Raw genomic sequence first — 12,603 nt, 5'->3', positions numbered from 1 at the left:
TCGAAGATCTATCAAAAATAACATCTTTACTCCATAAAAATAAGGATATAATCTACATATATTTTACCCTCCTCGAACTTCACTTATAGAATTACACCAACTATATTATTATCGTTATCATTGTAATCTTAAAAAAGGTCATGCCATGCAAATAATCCCTTTATAAGTTACTCCAACGGAGACAAATATGTATGCTTCTTCATCTTGCCAAATAGTTAAGTTTCGACTATTAACAGTACTTAGGTCCATTATTTGGGCCGTTATTAAACCTAATTTGGGCTTAGTATATGGTACCGTTTTATTGCTAGAAATAAGCTGGCTATTATTTCCTATTTCCTTCTTATAACAAAAATACCAAGCCTTTTAATTTTGATGAAAAATATACATCATTGCATGTACCGTGTACGACGAGAAGTTTTAAATAAGTGAGTTAGGCTGAATTTAAATAGATCAAAATAGACCGGGTTAATAAATAAATGAATTATCAATTTGATCAAAGTTATTTTCAAATGACTAGAATATTGATCATAACTCAATCCATTCAATTCCTATTAAGTTTTAATTGAGTTAATTTATTCTTTGTATGACTTTTAGTATCTAATAAAAACTAAAATTTCTCTTTTATGGCTATATATTAATATATCAAATGAAAAAAATATTTCTTTCTATTTCTTTCTATTTTCTCTTTATTATCATCATATATAAACATTTTTTTAAAAAAATTGCTCTAATAGGAATATATATTGTCACATTTCTAGGAATATTAAATATTAAACCTAGTAAAACAAAATCTTATTGTTTCATTAAAAATTTCCGTTAATCACTCTTAAATAAGTTTTAGAAATAATCCAAAACCTAAAAAAAATACAAGTCGGTTAAAAATTCATTCTTGGCCACCAAGTTAAAAATAATAAATAAATAAATATTATATATATATATATATATATATATATATATATTACCCATTCCTCAGTAACAAAAAATTCAAAATTATCTAATTTATTAGACAATTACTTTAACAAAAACCGCTTTTGTCCTCAATTAATTGCAGCTGAAATGGCTCCTCCACGTGCATTACTTGGCCCACCAGAAACTCAACTAATTTCCACCACTATCACCACCCCACCACCCAACCACGCCCACCCCCAACCCCAAAAACCAGAAATGGTAAAATTCCCCCAAATGGGTTTTACAGAAAATGGCTCTGCAACTTTTTTATCTTCTGGTAATCCCTGTTTAGATTTCTTTTTCCACATTGTTCCAGACACCCCACATCAAGATTTGCTAAAAAGATTACAACTTTCTTGGAATTTCAATGATTTAACAACTCTTAAGCTTATTTGTAACTTAAGAGGTGTTAGAGGAACTGGAAAATCAATGAAAGAAGGGTTTTACACTTGTGCTTTATGGCTTCATTTTCACCACCCTAAAACCCTTGCTTGTAATCTTAAACCCATTCTTGATTTTGGGTATTTTAAGGATGTTTTAGAGATTTTGTATAGATTGATTGAAGGTCCTAATGTTAGAGAAAATGAAAAAACAGAGTGGAAGGAAAAGAAAGAAAATGGTTTTTTTTCTGAGAAAAATTTTTCTTATTTGTGTAAAGTTAAGGCTAAAAAGATTCGTGTAGAGAAGAATGTTGATAAAGCAAAGAAATTGTTGAGTAGATATGATGAAGATTGTAATTTTAGGTTTTTGTATGATAAAGTTTGTGTTTTTTTAGCTGATGCATTGAGGGATGATATGGCATTGTATAATGAAGGAAATTATTCCCATGTGAGGAGTATGTTGAGTATGAAGATCTTGAAGACGCGCATTATGCTTATCGTGTAAGAGATTGATTGAGGAAAGAAGTTCTTGTGCCATTACATAAGGCATTGGAGATACCTGAGGTGTATATTTGTGCCAAAAAATGGGAAGAACTTCCTTATAAACGCGTCCCTTCAGTGGCGATGAAAGTGTATAAGAAGCTGTTTTACAAACATGATAAAGAACGATTCGAGCAGTATCTTGATGTGAAAGAAGGGAAAACAACTATAGCTGCTGGTGCATTACTTCCACACGAGATAATTGCATCGTTGAATGATTCCACGGGGACTGAAGTTGCTGAACTTCAATGGGAAAGAATGGTGAATGACTTAGCTAAAAAAGGGAAGTTAACGAATTGTATGGCGATATGTGATGTATCAGGAAGTATGAATGGGACACCAATGGAGGTGTCTGTAGCTTTGGGGCTACTCATCTCAACTTAGTGAAGAACCTTGGAAAGGAAAACTAATTACATTTAGTAGAACTCCGGAGTTTCATGTTGTAAAAGGGGAAACTTTGATAGAAAAGACTCAATTTATTACGCGAATGGAATGGGGTTGTAATACGGATTTTCAAAAAGTTTTTGATAAGATTCTTGAAGTTGCTATGAAGGGGAGTTTGAGTGAGGAACAAATGATAAAGAGGTTAGTTTGTGTTTAGTGACATGGAGTTTGATGTTGCTTCAACAAGGCCATGGGAGACAGATTATAATGTGATACAAAGGAAGTTTAAGGAAAATGGTTATAACAATGTGCCTGAAATTGTGTTTTGGAATTTGAGGGATTCTAAGGCAACACCAGTACCTAGTAATGAAAAAGGGGTGGCACTTGTGAGTGGATTTTCTAAGAATCTTGTGACTTTGTTTTTGGAGGAAGGTGGGATTTTGAGTCCAGAAAGTGTTATGATGCAAGCTATTTCTGGTGAAGAGTATCAAAAACTTGTGTATGATTGAAATTGTGATGTGCTTTATTTCCATTTATGAATAATAATAATGAGTAATATGAGTTCCTCTATATTTGTGTTCATATTCATGTAGTTTATTTTTTTCGTAATGAATGAGGTAGAGATAAGGTCTGTGTACCTATCGACTTATCATACTTTAAGTTCCTAATGTAATCTTGATGATTTTACTTTCTCCTTGATTAAGGTGTTAGAGTGGGTAAAACTTAAAAGTCTATATTGATTGGGAAATGGACTGGTGTCTTTACATGGTTGCAGAGCCAGGTCCATATCCGTTTGGACTTTCGATCCACGCTCCAATTGGAACTAGACGTGAAGGGAGGTGTTAGATTGATTGGAGGACTGGACGTGAAGGGAGTAGATTGATTGGAGAATGGACTGGTGTCTTTACCTAAGTGTTTTGATAGTTTTCCTATGAAGAGTTGTTATCATCAAGAAAAGGGAAAAAAAGGTTTAATAGAAAGAGCTGGATATTTTCCTTTGAAAGAAAATCAATTCCAAAGTAATAAGTACTAAAATCATATCACATCAAATTAATCCAAAGAAAATATTAGTTGATTTCTTTCTATCTTTCCTGACTTTAATGGACAAAGTTATTGAGTAATATTTGTTGCTAATGTAAGATGAATGTTATTATATAAAATTAATCAGGATGTGTGTAAGTTAGTTCGAACACTTTAAATTATATAAAATTAATGGTTTGGACGTGGCAAAGGCAGTAGTGAAGTTCATCTTAATATAGGAAAATATAATCATTTTATGGCAAATAACATATCTTTTGGCATTAAATTCTGTGTTTAATATTTTAAGGAAATCTTAATTGTAATTTTCCTTTCATTTTTTTTTCCCACTCATTTCCTACATTTATTTATTAGTTGAATTTCTACTTTACGCATCCAAACGGCAGGATTATATAGGATTAGACAAATCATATTAATCTTGAAAGAATATTGAGAACTTTAGTAAAAGAGAAAAAGTGGTTTAAACTTTAAAGAATAGTTTTGAATAAATTTAGAAAAGAATTTTAAAAATAGTTTTGAATAAGTTTTATATATTTAAATGATACTTTATAAAGTGAGAGATTTGGAACATTAAAACGAGACAAGTAATAACGTGTCTATCTATTTATTGAGAACTTTTTCAAAAAGGGTAAGCAATCAATCGAGGTAAGAGGGGTTTAAAGTATAGTTTCAAACTTTTAAAAACAAACAAAATCACTCAAATGAATTAATTTATTTAAAATATATATTATATCTTAACCCAACAACGACAATAACATTAATATATTCAGTGAAATTCCCCTAAATGGGGTCTGAAGAGAGTATAATGTATTCAGACAATTACCACTAACTAGTAGATGTAGAGAGATTGTTTTCGAAAGACTCTTAAGTCATGTGAATCAAAGCCAAGTGAAAGAAGAAGAAAAATAATAAGAGAGTATAACAGCAACAGAATCATGTGATAATCAAAACACAACAAATAACATATGACAAGAAATACAAGGATATGACTATTGGATTAGTACTACGACGTTGTTCGAACAAGACTAAACCTTCATAAGGCAAGACAACACTTTACCCCTTATACGCGACCTAAACTTCTTTCTATCCAGAGTTATGTCCTCGATAATATGAAGTTGTGTCATATATTGTCTAAGCACCTCTTCTCAATACTTTTTTGGCTTACCTCTATCCTTCCACGTAACACCGACAACCAACCTCTCACACCTTCTGACTAGGGCGTCAGTGCACCTCTTCTTCTCATGTTCAAGCCTTTTCAGTTTTGCTTCCCACACCTTGTCAGCCATAGAGGTCACTCCCACCTTCTCTTAACCGTATTAATTCTTAATCTTATTGATCTTAGTATGCCTAATACCTTTCTCAACATCCTCATCTCCGCAATATGCATCTTTAGAACATGTTAGTTCTTGTATGGTCATCCCTCTGCCCCATATAACAAGGACGGTTTAACCACCACTCTGTAGAACTTACCTTTAAGTTTAAGTGGTACATTCTTATCACACAAGACTCCATATTGGTACCTTCTTATCACACAAGACTCTAGAGGCAAGCCTCATTTCATCTATTCCGCCCAATTGAATGTGTGACATGCATCATCATTGATGTCCCAACTATCTTAGATTACAAACCCAAGATACTTAAAACCTTCTCTTGAGGATAGTTTGTGTTGGAAGCCTTACGTCCACATTTGTTGTATCCAATGCAATACAATTAACACTCTAAATCTTTTGTTTTGGTCCTGCTCAATCTGAACAATCAATTGCACCAACAAGACAAATGACTACAATCAATCATATAATTTAGGTTCTTTTTGACAATTTCTTAATTCTAACTTTCCGCATAACATATTTCAACAACAACAATAATATACTAGTGAAATTTCACAAGTGGAGTATGAGGAGAGTAAAATAATTATCCGATTTGATTTTCGGGTGGATTTTTTAATTGTGGTTTAAAATTAAGTGAAAATCAAATAGTTGCACAGGATGAGGACGCGTGTCCGTCTGTTAGTGCAAAGGATACACGTGTTCTACTTTTTGGACGACAAGGACTCTGGTATCTCAATAATATAATAAAGGGTCTACGTATATCATTTTCGATAGTTTGAGGGTATATTTATCTTTTACTCTTTAAAATAAGGACAATCAATCAATCGAGGTAAGAAGGGTTTAAAGTATATTTTCGAATAAATTTAAGTATCTGAATGAAATTTTATAAAGTAAAGAAATATAAGGATCGGAATATTAAACAGGATAATAAACATGTCTTTATATTATTCGACTTATTTTTTAGGATAAAAAATTTAATAATCGAAATTTAAATTTACTTTTTAAAATATAATTTACCTTCTCAATTTTTAAAACACAAGCAAAATCATTGAACTTAACTTATTTATCTTATTCAAATTTATCCCCAACAAATAATATTTGTTATGAATTAAATAAAAGTAATTAACCAAATTAATAAGTAGAAAGAAGGAGAGGGGAGGATGGTAAGTTGCTCATGATACACAAAATTGAGAGAGGGAGAACTTGGCCAAGTAGGGATCGGAAGAAAATATTATCTTATTAAAATGTGCAATTTTTTTATTAGCTCGAAATTGAAGAAAAATATTATTTTAGAGAGATTATTAAGAGTATTAATTTAGTAAGATTTTATTGTACGAAATTGAGAGAGGGAGAACCTTGTACATCCTTTTACTGTAAATGTAATATCGCCATTTTATTGGCCTAGGAAATACTCAATCCGTTTCTATTCATTTGTCAAATATTTTCTGATTTGATTTTCCTTTTTCAAGAAAGGACAACTTTTTTTTTCTTATTCTTATTTTACCCTTAATTTATTAACATTGAGTTAATATCTTTGAAAAATATAGTGAATAAATATATTTGAGACTCTATTAATTAATATGGACAAAATAGTAAATTCACTATATCGATCATTATTTTTTTAATAAATATATCCAATTAAAATTTGACAAATAAGAAACGGGAAATAACTTTGCTTGGGCAAGACAGAGAGCTACAATACGTATTACGTGATGCTACTTGGGCACCTAAGTTTGGCAATTTAACTTGGAAATAGGAGTTGGGTCTCACTCTACATTCATCCTATATTTTACAACAATGTTTTTCATTTACTTATATTATATATATATACAAAATTTTGTGGAATATCAAGATTTTGATAGAATATTTCATAAATTTGTGGTGGAATTTTCGAAATGTCTTTTAATGAAATACAATAGTCTTTATAAAGGAATGCACTAGGATTTAAGATTGAATAATTCTAGTCGGAATTGAACAACACATAGAGTCCCAATTTGAATTGAACACATCGAGTCAACAAAATTTCAATATCTACTATCATAAGATTTAAAAACATTTTAATATATTTTAGTTTAACATCATAACATTTTTTTTACATTTCTTAAGTGTTAAGTAATTAAAATTAGGGGTATTTGTGGAAGAAAAAAAAAAAGAAATCTCCTTTCTTAAATTTTACAAAAGTTATTCCCCATCCCCACCCCAATTCATTTTTTGATTATAAAATAATGAGTCCTCCATTTTCAATTTCACATTGAACGTGTCCAAAACGTGTTATTATAGTAGTGTTTTCTCACTGAAGGAACTTCTTCCATTCATTCATCAAATGACAACAAAATCTCTGCTTGTTGGTCCGCCGGCGCTCAGCCGTGAACCACCGTTATCGGCCCTAACACTCAACGACCCCGAAACCGTCGATATCCCCATCACCGGTCCATCTGATGAAATAAAAAATCTTGATCTTTCAAAGCTTCCCTTAAGGGGTTTGACGGAGAACAATTCCGCCACTTTCATATCATCTGGAATCCTTGTTTGGATTTCTTCTTTCATGTTGTGCCGGATACACCGCCGGATGATTTGATCGGACGGCTGGAATTAGCTTGGGCTCACAACCCATTGACGGCTCTTAAACTGATTTGCAATCTCAGGGGGGTTAGAGGTACAGGTAAGTCTGATAAAGAAGGGTTTTATGCTGCTGCGTTTTGGTTACATTATACTCATCCTAAAACCCTTGCTTGTAATGTTCATGCTTTTGCTGATTTTGGGTATTTTAAGGATTTGCTGGAAATTTTGTATAGAATTCTGGAAGGACCATTTGTGAGGAAAAAGGAGAAAAAGGAGAGGGAGAAAGCGAGGGGTAGAGGTGGTGGTGGTCGTGGTAGGTTTAAGAGGGTGAGTAGGCCTAGTGAGGATAATAAGGAGAAGAAGATGAAAGTTAAGAAAAGTTTGGAGGAATTAAAGGAAGAAATTAAGGCAGAACAAGTGAAAGCTAGGGTTTTGAGGAAGGAGAAAGATGTAGCTAAGGCGGAGAAGGCGTTTGAAAAGTATTATTCGGATGAGCATTATAGGCGTTTACATGATAAGATTTCGGATTTCTTTGCTGAGCTTTTGACGGAGGATCTAGAGAAGTTGAATTCAGGGAAGAGTAATGAGATTAGTTTAGCTGCAAAATGGTGTCCGACTGTTGATTCTTCGTATGATAAGGCTAGTTTGATGTGTGAGAGCATTGCGAAAAAGGTATTTCCGAGAGAAAGTTATAGTGAATACAATGGGGTTGAAGAGGGTCATTATGCTTATAGGGTGAGAAATAGATTGAGAAAAGATGTGCTTGTGCCTTTACATAAGGCATTGGAATTGCCGGAGGTGTATATGAGTGCTAATAAGTGGAATTCCTTGCCGTACAATAGGGTGGCGTCAGTAGCTATGAAGAACTATAAAGGACACTTTTTGAAGCATGACCAAGAAAGGTTTAAAGCATATCTTGAGGATGTGAAGTCGGGGAAGGCAAAAATTGCAGCTGGAGCTTTGCTGCCTCATGAGATTATTGGGGCATTGGAGGACGGAGATGGTGGAGAAGTAGCTGAACTTCAGTGGAAAAGAATGGTTGATGATCTTTGTAAGAAAGGAAAATTAAGTGATTGTATTGCGGTATGTGATGTTTCTGGGAGTATGTGTGGGATACCGATGGAGGTCTCTGTGGCACTTGGTGTCTTGGTTTCAGAATTGAGTGAGGAACCATGGAAGGGAAAATTGATCACATTCAGCGGGTCACCTGAACTGCAGAAAGTTGAAGGTGATACTCTAAAAGAGAAGACCGAGTTTGTCAGAAATATGAACTGGGGTATGAACACAAACTTCCAGAAAGTTTTTGATACTATCTTGGAAGTGGCGGTACAAGGAAATCTAAGTGATGATCAAATGCTAAAGAGGGTGTTTGTGTTCAGTGATATGGAATTCGATGAGGCATCAGAAAATGCATGGGAGACAGACTATCAAGCAATTCAACGAAAATTTGCAGAGAAGGGATACAACAATGTGCCCGAGATCGTGTTTTGGAACCTTCGAGACTCCAGGTCGACTCCAGTTTTGGAAAATCAGAATGGTGTAGCACTTGTGAGTGGGTTTTCTAAGAATCTGTTGACCATGTTCTTAGAGGGTGGTGGAGTTGTTACTCCTGTGGATGTTATGGAGCTTGCTATTTCCGGCGAAGAGTACCAGAAGCTAGTTGTTTTAGACTAGTGTATGAGTCTGTCTCAGTACATTTTGGTTGTTATTTTAAAACTATATTGTCCAACTTTGTTACACAAGTCTCTCTTAGATGAACGAATTGTGTGTTACTTATCGTCAACTGGTGGACATTAAGCTGCGTTATAGATGTGTAGTATACTTGGATAATCATGCTTCTTTATAACTACTATTGTGTTTTTGTGCATCTTTTGTTCTGTTTTCTTTTAAATATGGTAGGTTGAACATGGTTTCTTTACCTAGTTTTGTTATCGGAGTACCCTTTTGCAACAGGCGGAATTCTGGTTCTTAAAATGTGCGAGTGGCGTTAAAGTAGTCATGAATCTCATCTGATATTGAATATCATCCCCCTTCAATGAGGATGAACTTTCAGGCTCTTAATCTGTCGATCTTCACTGATCCATGTTTATACAGTTCTGTTAAGTGATTTGGAGATTTATTTGACCATTTTGCAGCTTATTAGCTTGTCATAAGTTTGATTAGCAAGCTGTAATCAGGATTAGAAATATATATTACAAGAATCTCAAATGTATTTGCTGAAAACATCTTTCATGCAAAAGTACTATGAGGGTGTGGAATGTTTGCTGGTGTGGAAACATTTCATGTGGACGGTAGGAATCAGGTGCGGGTTTAAAGTATAGAGTGAGGGTTATCGAGCTATCGAGCGTACTCACCTTTGCGTAGGCCTGTATTTATATTGAGAAATTCATTAAACATATAAGAACTATGGGTTTGGAACAGAGTAAACAAAGTAGGTTGTTGATTTAGCACTAATAGAAATGGAGCCTCCTTGACGAGGGTCCGTTTCCCCTTTGGGATAGGAAAACACATAAACGTTAAATTTTGAATTCGCGTATCTAATAGGGACCAAGTTGAATCGAACGAATTCTCAAATGAATATTTTCTCCATATGCAACATGGATATAGGGTCAGAATTTAAATTTAAATGTTATAAGAGAAGTTTAATTTTTTAAAATGGATCAAGTAGGTATACTACACAACTAGAGTTGCCAATATGGCCGGTCTATCCTATTTGAGCTAAAGCCAATACAGGCTTTGGAACTTTACGGGTTAGGTTGGGCTGACTCATTATTTTGCCGGGTCAACAACAGTCAGCCCAATTCATCACTATGTGCTACATGCCGCGCCGGGTCAGTCCATTTATTTTTTATTTTTATAATTTAAATTCTAATTTTAAAATGTGACTAGAAATATCGATAAGACAATAATTATGGAATTACTACTTGTTAACCAAATCTCAAATTCACAAATAAAATAATTTTAATAATACTTATTACGTTTGATCCAAGTAAAGATTTGGTTGTATGACTTCAATTTGAAATGATTGTCATTTTATGTAAATATCTTGGGTATAATCGTACAATAACAACATACCCAATGAAATCCCATTAAGTGGCGTTTACATAGGGTAGAGTGTACGTAGACCTTACCACTACCTCATGGAGATAGAAAAGTTATTTTCGAAAGAGCCTTAGCTCAAGTGCATCAAACCTAAGTAAAAGAAGAATAAAACAATGAAGAAATATCGTAAAAAAGATAATTTTTATATTTGAGTGTTTGAACTTTGTAATATTTAATAGGCATGATTTAAGACTTTAAGTTTGGACTTGTCTAATTATTTTTAGTATTATATTTTATTTTAATTTTTTATTTGGCCTACGGACCGGCCCAGCCCACATTGTTCAAACCTTGTAGGCTACATGATTATTCAGCCCAGGCTAAAAGACCCTCTCTTTAAATGAGCTCTAAAAAGCTTACTCCAGTCTTATCAAATTACGAGTTGAGCCGAAATGGTCCAACGGGCTTAGCCCTTATTAACAACTCTATACACAACCAACATGGACAAGTTGTTTTTGTTCTCTCTAAACGTTGTTAACATTGTAACTATGAAAACAAAAAAATGAGGAAGACACAATTTGAATTTGAACAATTTAACATTCCATAGTTTGATAGAGTTTGGCCATCATGTTGTTGATGGTAATTTAGGGAAACAAGTTTATGTTGCTTGTCCATCTTTGAAATGGATTTCGAGGCACAAGACAACTCTTTCTAAGAAACTCAACAAAATAGTCTTGTAACTTTCGAAGAAGGAGTGTCTCCTCAATTAAGGGGATCACAATGAGTAGGCCACAAACTAAGCTTTGTATTGATGAACAAAAGGAATTCACAAGCAAATTATTGGTCAATGAAATAGGATGTTATATGATACTAATATACAAACTTTTTAAAAAAAAAAAGTGATCCTTATTCGGCATCAAGGATATAGCTTGTTATGCTTTTAGGATATAACTTGCGGGAATATAGACTCTTGCCTCATAAAAAGTTATTTGTTATATATTCATAGATATATTCGACCACTTATTTGTTATTACTGAAAGATAAAAATTAAAAACCGTCCCAAAATATGAACATTTGTATGAATGACCCGTCTCATTTTGGTGTAATCTTAGGAGAACTATTTACCCGTTTGGCCCAATATGCCACTGTTATTGGCCCAAGTGAACTCATAATTCAATTTCTCATCAATACCAAGTCACTTAATAATTCCATAAATTTGACTTTTAAAAAATAAATTTAATGCACAAAAATTAAAATTAATGCAATCCTGACTAGTAAATGCAGGGAAAAGAAATAAGAAGAGGAGATAAACCACAATTTAATTCAATAAAACCATATTTCCACTATATAAGCAAACTATTTTCTTCACAATTTCTCACCAATTCACAAAAAATGGCCACCTTTGCACATTTACTCCTTACTCTTTTTATTGGCCTTTTCTTTCTCTCAACTCCAACTCTCTCTAGAAAAATGCATTTGAAAAATACTTCAACAAGTGTTTTATTACCTAATTATGGAGAAAATAATGTTTCGCCATCTCCTAAAAAATTATCAGATGTCATCATTATAGTTCCTCATCCTCATCATCCTGCTCCTGTTCCTAAGCGTCAAGAACCAGCATCAGTTCCAATTAACCCATTAATTTGGAGTGACATTATTGTTTCACCACCCACACAAGAACCTACAGCTGACGCATTAGCTCGTTCTTCTGAACTTTCATAATCAATTGATGTTTTTTTATTTCTTAACTTTGTAATACCTTTTATACATACAAGGGTTACAAAATTAGATCAAAATTATTTATATTAAAAAAAATTATTAATGAAAAGGGGAAAAAAATTGAAAGACAGGGGAATACAATGTTGAGTACTGAATTAATCTGAATCTAATGCTTTCAATTTAAAACATAAATTTATGTGTAAACATTCACTAAAAAATTATTCAAATAGTAAGTCCATTCCAATAATGTTAAAATATAATGAATTTAATGCTAAAATTTTTAAAAATTGAATGCCATTGAATTTAAATGTTAAAATTGCATGTGAGTGGTGAGTTAAGTAAGTAGTGGATATAATTTCACAATTTTTAAAAGTGGAAAAACTAAAACAAATCTATAAATTTATTCAGACGACAATTAAAAATCAGAACTATCAACAAAAGAGAAAAAAAAATGACGTTATATTTAAAACTTCATATTACATTTTTTACCTTTTTTCGTGCTATATTTTTACAATATTTTTATACATGATTTTCCATTAATATACAATACGAGTTGGTATATTTAAGTCAAGAATGAACGAAAATAATAATGTTCTATCGCGAAAAGCTTTATTATGTATGTCACACATGATGCAATTGACTTCACTTGAAAAAAAGTGGAATCC

General features: G+C 32.9%; 2 pseudogenes; both read left to right on the top strand.

Annotated features, from left to right (window-relative positions):
* The first annotated feature begins 1,056 nt into the window (after positions 1-1,056).
* Positions 1,057-2,761, top strand: LOC125825680 (uncharacterized; annotated as a pseudogene).
* Positions 2,762-6,941: 4,180 nt separating this feature from the next.
* Positions 6,942-8,865, top strand: LOC125825614 (uncharacterized; annotated as a pseudogene).
* Positions 8,866-12,603: the final 3,738 nt, after the last annotated feature.

The sequence above is a fragment of the Solanum verrucosum genome, unplaced genomic scaffold (genome assembly GCF_900185275.1).
Source record: "Solanum verrucosum unplaced genomic scaffold, falcon-dt-bn FXZP01000298.1, whole genome shotgun sequence".
In the NCBI taxonomy this organism is placed as follows: domain Eukaryota; kingdom Viridiplantae; phylum Streptophyta; class Magnoliopsida; order Solanales; family Solanaceae; genus Solanum; species Solanum verrucosum.
Note: the sequence above shows the minus strand (reverse complement) of the source record. Positions and strands in the feature narration are given on the sequence as shown.